Source organism: Camelus dromedarius, chromosome 17, assembly GCF_036321535.1.
Source record: "Camelus dromedarius isolate mCamDro1 chromosome 17, mCamDro1.pat, whole genome shotgun sequence".
NCBI lineage: Eukaryota > Metazoa > Chordata > Mammalia > Artiodactyla > Camelidae > Camelus > Camelus dromedarius.
In genome coordinates, this window is record NC_087452.1 from 43720023 (window position 1) to 43736290 (window position 16268).

General features: G+C 39.4%; 1 long non-coding RNA gene across 1 annotated transcript in view; it reads right to left on the minus strand.

The window, feature by feature from the left end:
- LOC116158180 (uncharacterized) overlaps window positions 1-14934 on the minus strand; it is a 154835-nt gene extending 139901 nt beyond the window's left edge. The window contains exon 1 of the long non-coding RNA XR_004142326.2: window positions 14700-14934. This is a non-coding gene — a long non-coding RNA (uncharacterized LOC116158180). The remainder of the gene's footprint in view (window positions 1-14699) is intronic.
- Between the last annotated feature and the right edge of the window lie 1334 nt (window positions 14935-16268).

Consider the following 16268-nt stretch of genomic DNA (forward strand, 5'->3'; position numbering starts at 1 on the left):
GGTCTGAGTCAGCTGCCTCCTGAGGGGACTAGATCTGATCCAGTCAAACAGACCACAATGACCAGACCACATCCAGAAGTAATGGGGGTTCAATACTATGGCAGAAGAAAAGACATGAACGTAAAGGCTGGAGATGGTAGATGTTGTCAATAGCTCCAAGGAGTTGGTGTTCAGGAGGGCTCCTTAGAAAACATAGCCTGATTAAGAATTTGAGTTCACAGGGTTTACTGAGGGACTGTCCTTCAGGACAACCCTAAAGGGTTATTAGGGGAGAGTTAGGGCAAAAAGAATTGCATCAAAAAAGAGCCAAATAAGCTTATCATCTCAGATAAAGTCATAAGGGACTCGGGAGTGTAAATCACAAGACAGAATCATCTCCACTTGAGGCAAGTGGGCCTGGATTGTGTTCGTCCATATTACCAAGACATGCCCACTGGCTGCCCCTATGTTTGGGGGGAAACATACTCCCTCTGGCAATAAGCCAGCTTTTCATCAGTCAAGGTCAAGTAACCACAGAAGCGAGGTAGCTGTGAGTCACTAGTGGCTGACATTCACAGGGCTGGAGGATGGGAGCAACAGCCCCCTTCAGGGATCTGGTGCTTTCCCGATGTAGTCCACATCAGAACTTGAAATTAACCTCCACTGAAGGCCTTGAAAGTCCCTGACTGTGCCTTCTTCATTACAACCCTAAGGTAACTGAAATAATGTATGGAACTGTGTTCTCAGTACTTGGACTCAGAGTTCTTCCCCCATCCCTCTACCCACCCTCAGAAGGATTTTTCAGGAAATCTTTAAGTTGCCCCTAACAGTGTGCTCTCTACAGCAGAACCCCCTACTCAGTTCCCTCGTACCGGAGCCCAGATAAAGCATTATTCCTAAAGAATTCAAACAGTATGTGAGACCAGGTAGGAAAAGTCTTGCCAGATAAAAGCATACAATAATACTGAGATCAGATTGCCTAAGATTGGTGATATCTAGGCAGTAAAAGGAGACAGAATGGTATGTGGTGGGGGCAGAACCCCCATCACAAGACAGATGATAGCTAGAAGCCATTGAAAGAGAAGGACAACTGTCTAAAACCCTCTATTAGGGAGAGTGTATCTCGAGTCTAGTCCGACTTCATGGCAGCAGAAATCCTGCCAAACGTCCAGGCTGGATCCCAGCCAGCAGACTGAAGACATCGTCTGTAGCACCACCCTGAGCTTCTCTGGTCTCCTCTTCTGCTGGGACTGCTCACAGAAGGGGAGAGCACAGGTTCTGACTCCATGGAAATAAGCCCTGCACCAGCCAACCCAAGAGAGGGTTTGTCATCTCTGTTTGTAGTCACTGCCTTTTTGAGGAAAGGAGTGAGAAGAAAGAGGATGGCAGTAATAGCCTACTTTGACACCTCAAGCAACCTGGCTTCTCCATCAACTTTTCCATTCCAAATTATTCTAACTAATACGAATGATCACCTTGGAGTCTCTGGTTACCATTGGGGGAGCCAAAAATTACTCCACGGCAACAGGACCTGATATTTAGTGAACAACTTTTAATCAATATCAATACAACTAATGAGGACTGACTTGAGATCCAGCAAAGCAATAATGCACATATTAGTTTTTGGGCAGAACATGCTGATAGCTTCATAAAAAAACAAACAACAAGAAAAAAACACCAACCTCCAGAAACATAGCTAATGGACTCCATCAGGGCTGGAAAGATATATTTTCTCTTGTTTATCATGTTTTGACTTTGATTGAATCAGAAAACCAGGTTTTGAGGGGAAAGTGATTTGGGGAGAAATGCCATCAGAGCTGGATTCATTGATACCACTGCCTTTTGACCAGCCTCTCCTGATTGGATCCCAGGGCCTCTCATGCTCAAGAGCAATCAGGGACAGGAGACCAAGACAGCCATGTGGGTGAGGGCCTTGGAAGGCTCTCCCATCAGCAGCGTGGTGGTCCTTCACATACCAGTGAGACACACAGATATATCCAATCTTGTAAGAAGAGAACTTGGTTCTAGGCCCCATTGTGCGACGCACTCTTTTACAAGTTTTTAAATATATTAAGTTGTTTCCTGATTTCTTCATTAAGGAAGTTCAACTAGATGACTTTTTGGCTCCTTAAAAATTCAAGAATTCTCTGTCACCTGGTAATTTATAACCCAGGAAGAGATCATCACACTGAAGTTGCCCAAAACTGGGCCTATTTTAAATGGTGAGATTATGTATATCATTAAAAATAATGACACATTGTGTGGCATGCCACACCATTTTAGAGGATACTACCACCACCACAACAAAAAAGTAATGATCAGAGATGTTAATAGGCAGTTTCTTTAATACATACACACACACACATACAAACACACAGGCTGCTTTATCTGTCTAAAGTCCTTTCAAGCATAAATCTAGTTGCAATACTAGTGTCACCTTGGATTTACTCTCTGTCATGCTGCCCAGAATCATGTCAGATGACAGACGACAATCTGATCTAACCTAGCTCAACATGTATGTCCTTCTACATGACAAGTTAAAATGAGGCAGGATTTTGAAACAGTTTATAGAGATTAAGGAAGGATTTGTTCCATATCCAGTTCACTTTGTCAACATGTCATCTCTTCTCGGAGTTGTTTTAACCCTTTTCATCGCAAGTCCCTGGTAAATTTTAAGGTATTGTCCATGACCAAAATTAGAGAACATTTAAATAATTCAAATGAAGTAGCAGAATAAAAGTTCAATTCTATTAAATTTCAAAAAACACTCATTGAGCCTGTAGTTATTTCCCAGGTTTGAGGCTAGGCTAAGTGGGGGATGAACATGAGTAAAAGCCCTGCCCTGCCCTGACAGAGCTAGTGAACTGGCAGAAGAGATGGATAGTTTATGCCAGGTTATGTTAGCTTTCATTCAATTTATTTCCTTTTCTTCCTGGACATAGAACAGGATTCCATTTCTCAATCTCATTTTCAGTTAGATGTGGCTGTATGCCTTAAAGCAGCCACTGGGAATGAGTAAAAGTCAGATATGCACTTTCAGACCTAGCCCATGAAAATCGCCTACAAGAACCTCCAGCCGTTCTCCATACTCTACCTGCCAACTGGACATGAAGGCCTGGGGTGATCTTGAAATCCAGGTGTTAAATATGGCAAAGGCTCTCTCAGTTCAAACCCCTGAATGACTGTGATTCTAAGTCCCCTGCCATGGCTCTCCCCCATGGCAACGAACTTTACATGAACAAGAAGTAAATTTCTACTGTGTTAAGCCATCTGGATCTCAAGGTTTGTCTCTGAGAGCACTAATGTTTCCCTGAAATATTATAAACTTTCATAAAACAGCTTTAATATTTAGCAATGGATTGGCTGTAATGAAAGTTCAAGGTGCTATTTGGAGAATAGATATTTTAAAATTTAGTACGATGGCAGCCTAATTTTCAATTTCTTAGTTTTTCTCCAAACTGAATTGATAGAGAAGTTAATAGAGAAATTCTGCAAACCCCAAGTTATGTGTCAAAAGCTCTTGAGTGCAAGAGAACCAGTACGAGAGGCCATTAAGTTAGACTAAGTGCGGAAAGGAACAAAAGGAAGGCCAGCCAGGCCCTAGTCATGGGAGGTTCCATGCATCACTCAGTAATATTCATCTCCTGAAAGAGAGGACCAAACCCTGCCTGAGAACTGCTGTGAACTGAATTGAGGCTGTACAAAGCATCAGCATTTGGGGAGAAGGAAGACACAGAAAGTTTCCAGGAGGCTCAGACGTGATAGTTCTCAGCAATGACCACCTTCTAAATGAGAGAAGAAAACTCTGGAAGGCAGGGGGAGTATCCTTTGGCAGCAGCAGCTGGTAAAAGGAATTTAGAAAATCACGACATAAGCAGATATTTCTCCAAAGACATACAGATGGCAAACAGGCACATGAAAAGATGTTCAATATCGCTAATTATCAGAGAAATGCAAGTCAAAACTATAGTGAGGTTATCACCTCACACTGGTCAGAATGGCCATCATCAAAAAGTCCACAAATGATAAATGCTGGAGAGGGTGTGGAGAAAAGGGAACCTTCCTACACTGCTGGTGGGAATGTAATTTGGTGCAGCCATTATGGAAAACAGTCTAGAGATTCCTCAGAAAACTAAAAATAGAGTTACCGTATGATCTAGCAATCCCAGCCCTGAGCATGTATCCGGAGAAAATTCCAATTTGAAAAGAAGCATGCACCCCAATGTTCACAGGAGCACTATTTACAATAGCCAAGACATGGAAGCAACCTAAATGTCAATTGACAGATGACTGGATAAAAAAGACACACACACACACACACAAACACACACAATGGAACATTACTCAGCCATTAAAAGAATAAAATAATGCCATTTGCAACAACATGGAAGGACCTAGAGATTATCATACTAAGTGAAGTCAGACAGAAAGACAAATATCACATGATACATAACTTATATGTGGAAAGTAAAAAACTGAGACAAATGAACTTACTTATAAAACAGAAACAAACTTGCAGACATAAAAAACAAATTTATGGTTACTAAAGGGTAAGTGAGGGAAGGGATAAATTAGGAGTTTCAGATTAGCAGATACAAACTACTATACATAAAACAAATAGACAACAAGGTCCTATTGTATAGCACAGGGAAGTATACTCAGTATCTCATAATAACCCATAAGAAAAAAATATGAAAAAGAATACATATATACATATATATGTATATAACTGAATCACTATGCTGTACACCAGAAACTAACCCAACACTGTAAATCAACTATACCTCAATTTAAAAAAAGAGAAAGAAAATCAGGATGGGTGGTAGAAGCTCTTTGAAACCAGGTTAGCATCTAAACCAGAAGGTGTCATACATAAAAGAAAAAAGAAAAAAAAAGGGGGGGACAATTTTGGTTAAGAAACCAAGAAAGGTAGATTAATCCATCCCACTTAGGCAAGATACTGTAAAATAACAGCTAGGCAAGGGAAGTTCAATGCATTTAATAATTCAATGAAAGTCTTTTTTAAGGGATAACATGCACCTAAAGATATCATAAGAGAAACAATCTGAAAAGAAGCAGGAAAACTTCTCTGCAGAAAGCTCTCACTATAAAGCAGAGAAAAATTGTAACCCAACATTTTAACATGAAAAACAACAATAACAACAATCAACTTTATGAACAATTTCAGCAATGAAGGGAGACTGCAGAGCAGAATTATAAAAATTTCTGAAAGTAATGACCAGATAAAAAGAGGTGATGACTGGTCAAAAATAGGAGATGAAATGGAAGCTGATAATAATTTAGGAAAGAAATGGAAACAAAAGAAATAGAATTTAAGAATGACAACTACATGAAAAAGGAAACATGGAACAAAATAAAGTTGCCCCCCCCCAAGAAAAAACATATTAAAAGACACAGAGACAAGAGGCAGGAACAGAATAGGACTAAAAGAAAGAGAATGGTTAAGAGACAGAAGAGTGATATGTAAAGTAGGCAACACACATGCTTGAGATTCCTGAAGAAAAAAAATCAAAACAAAAGTACAGAGCAAACATTTAAATTCTTTTTAATTTTGGGGTTTGTTTTTATTTGTTATTTTATTTTTTAATTGAGGTATAGTTGACTTACAAAATTACATGTTACAGGTATATAATATAGCAATTCACAATTTTTAAAGATTATATTCCACTTATAGTTATTATAAAATATTTGCTATATTCCCTGTGTTGTACAATATATCCTTGTAGATTATTTTATACCTAACAGTTTGTACCTCTTAATCCTCTCCCCCTAACTCTGCCCTCTCCCCACTGGTAACCACTAGTTTGTTCCCTGTATCTTTGAGTCTGCTTCTTTTTTGTTATATTCACTAGTTTGGTGTCTTTTTTAGATTCCACATATAAATGATATCTTACAGTATTTCTTCTCTGTCTGACTTATTCTACTTAGCATAATAGTCTCCAAGTTCATCAATGTTGCTATGTTGTTGCAAATTGCAAAGTTTCACAAAATTTAAATTACAAAACTTTCCTAAAGTAAAGAGAAACTGTAATCTACATATTGCAAGAATGTATTATATTCTAAAGAAAACTGATGCCCCAAAAGTCAACACAAAAATAATTCAAATGTATTGAACTTGAAAGATGAAGAAAGAATCCTTTGATCACAGAGGTACAAAGATCATATCATTCTTCGAGAAATAAACTTGGGTTAACCATCAGACATTAAAGGGATACTAGAGGAACACCATTAGCTAGAGGAAAGAGTGAGCCAGGAATTCTATCTTCTGCCAAGTAGTAATAGCTACAGGCAATGTGGCCTTGCAAAGTCTCAGGAAATATTGTACTCATGTGCTATTTTGAGGAATGTGCTAGATCATTAGAAAATCTTCAGCAAGATGACTGATGGTGAACACTGAATGCATTTATCTGTATAGAGAATTAAGAATAAACCAAAGGACTACAAAATAAAATGCAAATAAACACTTTAAAATTTCAGAAAAAAGAAAGAAAATAGATGATGTTGAGGTTGACTTAACGGGCTGTTAAAGAAAATAAATTTTTAGATGGAGTAATAGAACAAACCACAATTCTGTAACCCTGGATTAAGAGGGATATCATCCATGCAAGTGACCTAAACCCAAATCTTTAACTCACAGCTCCCAAAACCCCACTGAAACAAACTCAATCTACGCTGTATTACTACAGAGCTAGTGAAAGGTGTTAACTACTCACCTGAAGCTTAAATGAATTTCAGCAAGAAAAGCAGAAGGGAAATTTCCTATCAGCTGCCATTCACCCACCATGGAGAACAGCACACAGAGAGGGCGTGAAGGGACCCCAAGGAGGCCTCATAACACTCCTGGCTCTGCCATCCCAGAACCACAGGGCAAGTGGTTGAGGGGCCAAGTTCAGAGTTCTTTGAAGCCTCTAATCTGGGCACCAAGATGCACCTGAAACGAAAGCTCAAGAGTATTCACAGTCTGCTCCCCGACTGCCTGAGGAGGATCTATATGTGCAGGGAAGTGGCCATGCTTTGAATTTGGCTTCTTCCAAGTAACAGAGGGCATTTGAAAAGGCAGTGACAGCTCCAGGGAGCTCTGTGATGTCAAGGGAGACCAGATGTAGCCGTTAGACAGTTGAGCCACCTCCCTCGAAATGCAGGTATGGTCTTGGATCTCTAAGTCAGCCACAAAAACTTATAATGAATTTAAACTTCTTATAACTATAAAGTGGTTGCCCCCAATAACAAGCTAGAAATTAGTGGAGCTAGAATTTAGACCTACTTCTGCCTGGTTCTTAAACCAATGTTCTCTCCAGTATTCTTCATTTTAAACATCCCTATTTCTTTCTTCTGTTCTGATGCTCACAGCCAAAGACTCTAGGAGAAATAAAGGAGAAAGAAGGGAAGAGAAGGGAAACAGAGATACTTTCACAGTCTGAAAGAAACTGTACTGGATCCTGGCATTTCGGATTGGAGGCAGTTATTGTCATCCCCCTCACTCAGGTGAAAAGAATAGGCAGAGAAAAATCATTAAATATGTGCAAAAACTCAACACATCGAAAAGTAAGTGTGAACAATGAAATTTTTCTCCCAAGGAGTCACCCTTGATTCTACTGTTGGAAGGGAAGTCCTTGACTTGGGATTTAGCCAGTGATACAATTTATTAATTCACATAAAAGGAAATAGTTGGGGGTGGAAAGCAAATGTGAGTTTGAATACAGACTCCATCTTAATTGACTAGCCTTGGACAAAGGATTTAATTTAATTGAGCTTCAGTTTTCTCAAATTAAAATGAGAATAATAGCACTGGGCATTATTTTTGGTTCCGGCTAATGTAAGCAAAAACAGACACTTGTTAGAAGGATATTAATAATTTACCAAATGAACAAAGAAGCACAGGAAACAAGATAACATTGTGGACAGGTTAGCAGGGACACTATAGCCTCATAGAGAACTTCCACAGAACAAGTAAGTTCTAACGATTTTCAGTAATTTTTAAAGCTCAGCTTAAGATTTATCTACCCAAGATTAACTGCGAATGGCCTGATTTGGTACAGATTCTCACCACGGCTAGGGCATCTTAAACTTCTGTCTAACTGGATAGTAGAAGAGTGGAGAAAGGTAATTTCCTAAAAGGAAGTCAGGAACAATTGCCCAAAAAATGTGGAATGGGTGTTTAGTGGGCCAGATAACAAGTGTCTAGCATATAGCCTCATAAGGTGGTTATGAGGAGTTAGTAAGAAATTGTTGGCAGAGCACTCAATAAATGAAACCTAAAATCAGGCAGGGGAGCACAAGGGTTTTATGGTCCCGTGAGTTAGAGGACTTGGCCACTCTAACTCTTTAAAACAGTTATGTAACTCAAGAGCTTTTGTATTGCATTAAGCCACTTTTGAGGGAAGAGTCAGTTCAACCATTTTCCTAAATTGATCTGAAAAGCATCAACACAATCTGCTTCAGAAATACCCCCCCTTTTCTTCTAACATTTATTTAGCAAGAAAAACTTTTTCTCTAGACCTTCCCCTTCCGTAGTTTTGTTTTAAAGTCTCTTGAAAATTGAAAAAAGAAAAAATTTTGATTGGCAAACAACAATTCTAATGGTGGTGGTATCCTTGGAAACCACAGAAAATCGGCTATTTTAGGCTAATTTGTTATTGTGATTTTCATGACAACAGCCAAGGGTATATTTTAACTACTGTTTTTAGTCTAATTCAATTAGAAAATAAAAAATGTTCAAAGCCAAACAGCCCTTAGACGCTCTAAGTCTGTTTCTGTTTCTTTATATGCTTCAGTGTTGAGTATAAAAAGAGCCAGGAGACAAAGCTAACACACATGCCATTACTTTCCTGGGTTTAGAGCAAGAAGGATATCTAGATTATTTGGTGAGAGCAAGGTGATTTATGGCCAATAACGTGTTCAAATCCTACGTGGGAGGTTCATGGCCATGGCTCCAGACCTACCCTGGCCGGTCACCTTTATTTAGATGATGTGCATAACTAAAAGGAAACCATTTCCTCTCCAGGTGTAAGTTTACAGTCAGTACTGTCAAGTTTTTCCAAGCAGGAAGTATATAATTGTTTCCAAACACCAGCCAAAATCCATCCTACCCAATCTAAGATTGCAGCCTGACCTGGGCTGGAGGAGTAAAGACTCTACACCTTCTCAGAGCTTACACTAATTCATCAGCACAAGGAAGAGGGCTTAACAGCCATCAAATCTTATTACTTATTTTTCATATTTCCACTTAGCCAGAGGGAAAACTGGGGAAAAAGAAAAGGAAGGTGGTAATACTTTTACTGTGAATATATATCATTTTTGCTCCCCACCTAGTATCCCAAGATAAGTTTAAGGTAGGGTCCTTCCATCTGTGTTATAAGTTCCAGAAAATACAGCCATACATTTCACCACCACCTAGCACAGGAAGGGTAAACATATATCCTAAACCTGGTCTATCATAAGCTCTGATCTGTGGACCTGAATTTCTGGGGTAGGATGTCAAATCACAGGGTCAGTCAGAGACTAGTCACCTAGACTGCCATATATAGTTGAAAGTCAAACAGTGAAGCAGCAATTTCCCTTTCCAGCAGAGCTCAGCAGCGAGCACAGTCTGTGGCTGTATCTCCCGTAGTGCTTTCAGCAGCGGTGATGCGACTCTAGGAGCAACTGCCCCAGCATGGCTCGCTAAGCAGTGTATTCCTGTGCTTTGCCTCCATTACTTCCCTCCCAGCCCTGCTTCACCAACCTGAAAAGATTACCTGATCCTAATAAGCGAAGGACTAAAGGGCAGGGAGGGTGAGACAAAGAACAAAAGAACAGCTAGTTTTTGTCATAAGCATTTTCATACTACTTGGATATTAAAAATTTATACATACAACTTTAATTAAAATTGACATTTAGTTATCAAAAAGACTTTGGGAGACAAATGTTGGAGTTTGGATTTTACACAAACTGTCTACTTACTCCTAAATGCATCCTACAAAAATCCTACAAAAGGGATCAGAAGAAACTCCCTTCATCAAGCAGTCAAGAAACTGGAAGAGAGGAAACCAGCACTGCTACTGATAATTCCTGGAGTTGTTGGTAAGAGATGCTGAGTTTGAAATTAGCCTTTCAACAGGGCTGGAGGATGCTCTAACCATTTAGCAAGGCATAACTGCCTGAGGAGAAAACTGTACATGGCTATAATAAATAGCAGTAGGGTGAGGTGATGATGACACTGGTCTGAACCCCAGGAATGCATGGCTATTGCTCATTGATAATGGTGTTCTGTATGCCAGGAAGGGATTGGCAGCCTCCTGAGGTTCTGCTTGAGACTTATAACCTCCAAAATTCTGTGTCTAACAAAAGCAAAACCTAAGCCGCAATGATAGGACTCCTTTATACTTGAGTGACTCCCCAGATTCTGACCTCTTTGGCATCCTTGAGGGAGGGAGGACTCTGCAGTAACACAATAAGTACTGATCATGATCTTCCTCTTCGAGTTCCCCAAAGGGCCTTACAGCCATTAGCCAGGCTAAGTAAGCATTAACTAAAGAGTTTTACCCAGATGTGGGGGTTTTGGGAAGTTCAATTTAAATCAAAGCTTACCCCTAGGGACCTAGAATGTCAGAATGATTCACAGGAAATAATGAGAGCTTCACAGAAGTCAAGTATGAAACAGATTGTGACCTGAGTCTACCTTACAGTAGTCCCAGCTGGTTCTTCAACTATATCATGTATATTTCCTTGGTTCTGAAGAACATTTTAGACTAGATATCCTTAGCAATTGGCATAATCACAATTGTAATCTGACCCATGGAGTAAGGTCTGTTTTGGTAGGAAGGTGAATGAAAGGTTCTAGAACTCCATTTCTGTACCAAAACACTGAACCAAAAATATAATGGCCTCCCTGGGGAAATCTCAGAAGTATGTACCACCATTTAAGATTTGAGAGATTTAGAACGTTGATTCTTCTCATCTTGCCATTTGACTTACCAATTTGGTTAGTACAGAAGATGGATGAGTCCTTGAGGGTGACAACTAATGGTCATATGTTTAATTAGGTAAAACTCCTTTTACAGCTGGTTTGGTAGATAAAGTCTGCTTACGGGAAGAAATATTCTGCAGCAGACAGTACGCTGCTATTAATCTAATCAATTATGTATTCTTATTCCCAAAAGAAGAGACACCAGGCTCCACTGCTGTTATCTAGCAGAGAGAGCTATACAATTTTACCCTTCAGACTTAAAATTATTTCAATATTCTGTATCTGTTTTACAGTTTAATTTTCAGGGACCATGATCTTTATAACAATTCCAGAATATATCATGCTGGTTCATCCTGTTAGTGAGACTAGGAAGATAAAAGTAGCAACTACAGCCAATGCCTTGGAAACACTTGAACAATAGTGCTGAGAGGATAAACCCCTTACAGACATGGAATACTTTCAATTTCTGGGGATCCAGTGATCTGGAGAATGCCAGCATATGCTTTCTTAGGTGAAAGAACCCTGAATCTTACATTTCCTGTTTTTTACTAAGAAGGAGGAAAAATAGTCTTTGGGGATTTTACAGGCAATATATACCATATTGGGTTGTGCTTTTCTAATCTATTTACTGGTTATTAAAAACATTTCCAGCTTTGAGTGAGTTCAAGAGGAAGAAGCTTCCAGCTGGTCCAAGTTGCAGTGCAAAGCAACTTGGCTCACAACTCAGCGGAATCCATGACGCTTGAAATCTGCAGTAGAAGGGGATGCAGTCTGGAGTCTGTGACAACCCTAATGGGAAAGCCACATTTCTTAGGATTTTATGGATTAAAACCCCTGTACATTCTTTCCAAAGTAATTATTATTTTGGAAAATGCTCTTGCCTCACGTTATACCCTGGTTAATGCTTATCCAGGTGTCTGTTCAAAGGGAGGTAGACATCATGGACTGTATATGATCTAAAAAGTCCAAGCCATGAAGTCAGATAAGCCTGACAGCACACCTTCATCAGACAGAAAAGGTATATATGGGACCAGACTCAAGGAGTTCCTGAAGCACTAGGAAGTTGCATGAGCAGATGGCTCACACACGCAGCCTGTCTTCTCTTGGCACACAGCCACCCCTCTGTCAACCCACACTTTTGATCTCATGGGGAGTCTCTAATGACTAGAGCAACTATAATTTATCATGTAAACAGGAACATATTTGAGCTAAAATGTAGGCCAGGACAACAGGCCTAAAATGGGACAGTTCCAGTCAAGTAACTTTACATTGCCTTACCTCAGTGGTTTTCAACTGTGGGTAATTGTGTCCCCCAAGAACATTTGGCCATGTCTGGTGACATCTCTGGCTGTCACAACTTGGGGGAAAGTGTTCTGTGGGCATCTAGTGAGTAGAACTCAGGGATGCTGCTAAACATCCCACAATGCACAGCAACACTTCATCCACAGCAAAGAATTATCCAACCTAAAATGCCGATAATGCTGAGATTGAGAAACCCTTCCATAAGTATTTAAGAGGGAAAGATTAATTTGTGGAAAGTTCTATAGGATAGGCTAATACCAGGTAAAAGTGGATAACTATGGCATTATAACCACACTCAGAGGTGGACTGGATGGAAAAGAATTTAGGAAAGAGAAATATTCCTAGGAGGCAGAAATATAAGGATGACAATGTGAGGAGATATGCTGAAGTAAAATGGTCCACATGGATCTGTGAACACAGGGTCCCTTCCTTGGAAGGATAAAGGTCGGAAGACTGCCAGTAAGGAGATTTGGGGAAAATATATGTTAATGTACCACTTGTAAATTGGCCTCAAGATCTCACTGCAGAATAGGCACTTAATTAACAAGAAGGCCTACTATGAGTTTTTTAATTGACCAAGTCTGTCAATTGGCCCAAAGTCTCCACTGAGGTTCTAAAACTGTGGCCATAGTGGCAGAGAAGGTGATTACACATAAGCTTTGAAAAAAAAAAAAAGTCATCTTTTCCCAGTGCTTATCTGGATATGATTTTTGGTTGAGAGATTCACTATTAATTCATTCACAGCAGTGACCACTAGGAATTCCAAACATGGTACCATACCTTGAGAAGATCAGCCAGTCTCCTGGTGGCAAGGTGATTACATTGGATCCCTTCAATCACAGAAGAGCTAGTAATTTGCCCTCACGCTTAAATAACACTTACATTGGACTCAAGCTTTCTTTACCCGCTAAACATGCTTCTGCCAGCATCATTCAAAAGTCTTATAACACTAACTCAGTATTATGCACGTTGATGCTTCCAATCCAAAACATAATGAAATAAATAGAAAATACAACTGATGCCTGTGGGGATTTAATTTAATTGCATGCACCCCATCTTCCAGAAACAGCTTGCCTCATAGAATACGACCTACTGAAAAGTCAGTTGCAACACCAGCTGGGAAATAACACCTTACAATTTCAGGGCAGTACTCTAGAGGAAATGGTATATATTCTGAACTACAGATAAACATATGGTGATTTTTTTTCATAAAGCCAGAATAAACAGGTCCATGAGTCAGAGATTTCAAGAAGAAATGTCAATTCAAAATGTTACAGCTAATACTATATAATTTTAACTTTGCATTTCTGTTTTCCACAAACCAAATTAATCTCTTAGTCAAATAATTTTGTATTTGGTTCTTTCTTATTGTACTTACCATATATAATAATGTATATACCATTTATAATATTGTACTTGCCACATGTAATTATGTATATACCTATACCATTCTATAAGTAACTTTCCAAAGGCATTATATCTTACTTCTTTTTGTTTTCTCAGTACTTAGTGAAGAGTGGAGGCACTCAGTAAATGTTTATTTAATAAATGCATGAATAAAAAAACAGCTAAGCCAGTAAATAATAAATAAAGCCAAATCAGATATTCCCACTTTTTAAAATGACCTCATAGGAAATTTACCTTCATTTGTGAATGTTCTTACCCAAGCCAGGCATGACTTAATGCTTCTAGCATTAAGTCAATAAGCATTATATAGTCACTTGCATTCATGGATGTTACTGTCCACTTTTAGAGAAACAAATTAAAAATAGAAATGCACTGTGAAGGCTTTTATCACGCGGCCTTGTCACTCTTGAATACAAATCTAAATTATTTTAGTACATTCAGAATGCCAATGATTGTACAACCATGATCTAGTGCAATTAGAATGTAACATACCACACCAGCAGTTACACTATTTATCTATCTGTCTGTCTGTCTGTCTATCTACCTATCACCTTTTCTACCTGTTTTAGGTAGCAACCAGCACAGGGTGAGCAGGAAATAAACACACAGCACTTCCAAACACATGCTTCTGTGACACTTGAGGCATTCTTTCCTTCCTCCACGGCTTCTCTGCCTTCAAAGAATTCCTTTGTCCCTGCAACTTGACATAATTGGCAAATCAAAATAGGGTCAGTGGACTCTACTTAAACTTTGGATGACCAGAATTTCAAATTAAAAAAAAAAAGAGAGAGAGACTCTAAATTTGGCTATTCCTCAGCTCCAAGATTATTTCCAACAAGACACTGTGAACACATTTGAAGTAGGATCAAATTTCAGTGGATACCTCCAAAAGAACACAAGTTCTTCAGTAATCACAGTGAAGGAAGGAATCAAACATATGGGTACCAAGAAAGTCAACAGACAATATTCAGCACCCTAGTGAATCACAGTAAACCATCCCCAAACTTAGTGGCTTAAAAATATAAGCTTTTATTTAACTCACACTTCTGCAGGTCAGCAGTTTAGGCTGGGTCTATCTGGATGGTCCTCTGGTCTCAGTTGGGCTCAGTCATGCATCTGCAATCCCCTGCTAGATTAACTGGTTCCTAGCTGCCCTAGGATGCTTAGGGAATCCTTCAGCAGAATTTCTCAGACTTGTTCACATGGCAACTGGAAAGAGTTCCAAGAGAGCTTTCAGAAGTATGTAAAGCCTCTGGAGACGTAGGTCACAACACAATTTTGCTGCATTCTGTTGGTCAAAACAAGTCACATAGTCAGCTCAGGCTGAAGAGGAGGGAAAGTACACTTCACACTGATGGGAGGATCTGCATAGTCATGAAGTAAACTACATGGCTGCAGGCAGGGGTGGGGGTCTGTGTTCATTTTTGCAATCTACTGCCCCAGAATTCAGAGAGAAATTTACAGAGCATGAACGTCCATTGGTTACTAGCAACAGAAGAAATCTCATCTGAGTGAACTAATGGGTAGAATCAGGGGCTTAGATTAGAGTAAGAAGATTCTGATGAGACCAGATGTTTGACCTTGGACAAGTTACTTAACCTCTCAGAGCTTCTATATCCTCATAGTTAAATGGGGATAATGAAAATATTTAACTCACATGATTACTAAGAAGATAAAGTGAATTAAGTTATGAGAAGGTATTTGAAATCTATTTAACATCACGTCAAATATTAGCATAAGCAGTGGGATTTAGAAGAACACAGACCCTGGAAGCAGATCGCCTAGGTTAGAATCCAGTGCCTACCACTGATTAGCTTCTTACTATTGGGCAAGGTCTTATTTTCCTCATCTGTAAGTGATAGGTAGTATAATTTTTACTGTTAGGATTGTCAGTAAGGCACTCTGCTAGAATTTGAGGACAAAGAATGCTAAGACCTGGTATAATATTTGACATCTCTCTCTTGTAAACCAATGACATTGTGCAGACTTAAGGCAGGTCACTTGGACTTTGCTATCCCATGTGTTAAATAGGAAAGTTTCAACTTCGCTACCTGCAGAGTGGGACCTAATTAATACGTGGTAGTTACAAACGTTGAGTCATGAAAACATGCTCCTTTAGATAAATCCGGGTGTGAGGAAGACTGTTCATGGGAAGATAGCCTAATCCAGGAGGACTGGTTGCAATCCATTTAAGAGTCTCACAAGCTCTGAAAGCTTTCAGTGACAACGGTAGAGTTTAGTCTGGATGGACCCTCACCGTTTTAGTAAAGGCAGTAAATTAAACTGGGAGAAGCCCACTTTAGAGTCTGATGGAGCTGGATTCAAACTCTAAATCTTACCTAGCTTTATGCGACTTCTGCAAGATGCTAAAGACTCCCAGATCTTTCATTTCCCCATTTTCCTCATTTGAAAAATGAGTTCTAGGACCCTGGGTTTGGTTCAGGCTCTAGACCCCTCCCCACCTTTCCTAATACAGTATCCTAGCTTCTTCAGGAGGTCCTGTTTCTGACAACTTGCTTTCAACTGGCAGTTTGAACTCCTTGATAAAAAAATATGTCACAAAGATCTACTGAATATCAACCTCTCAGCCAAATGGCATAGCTCTTGTGAT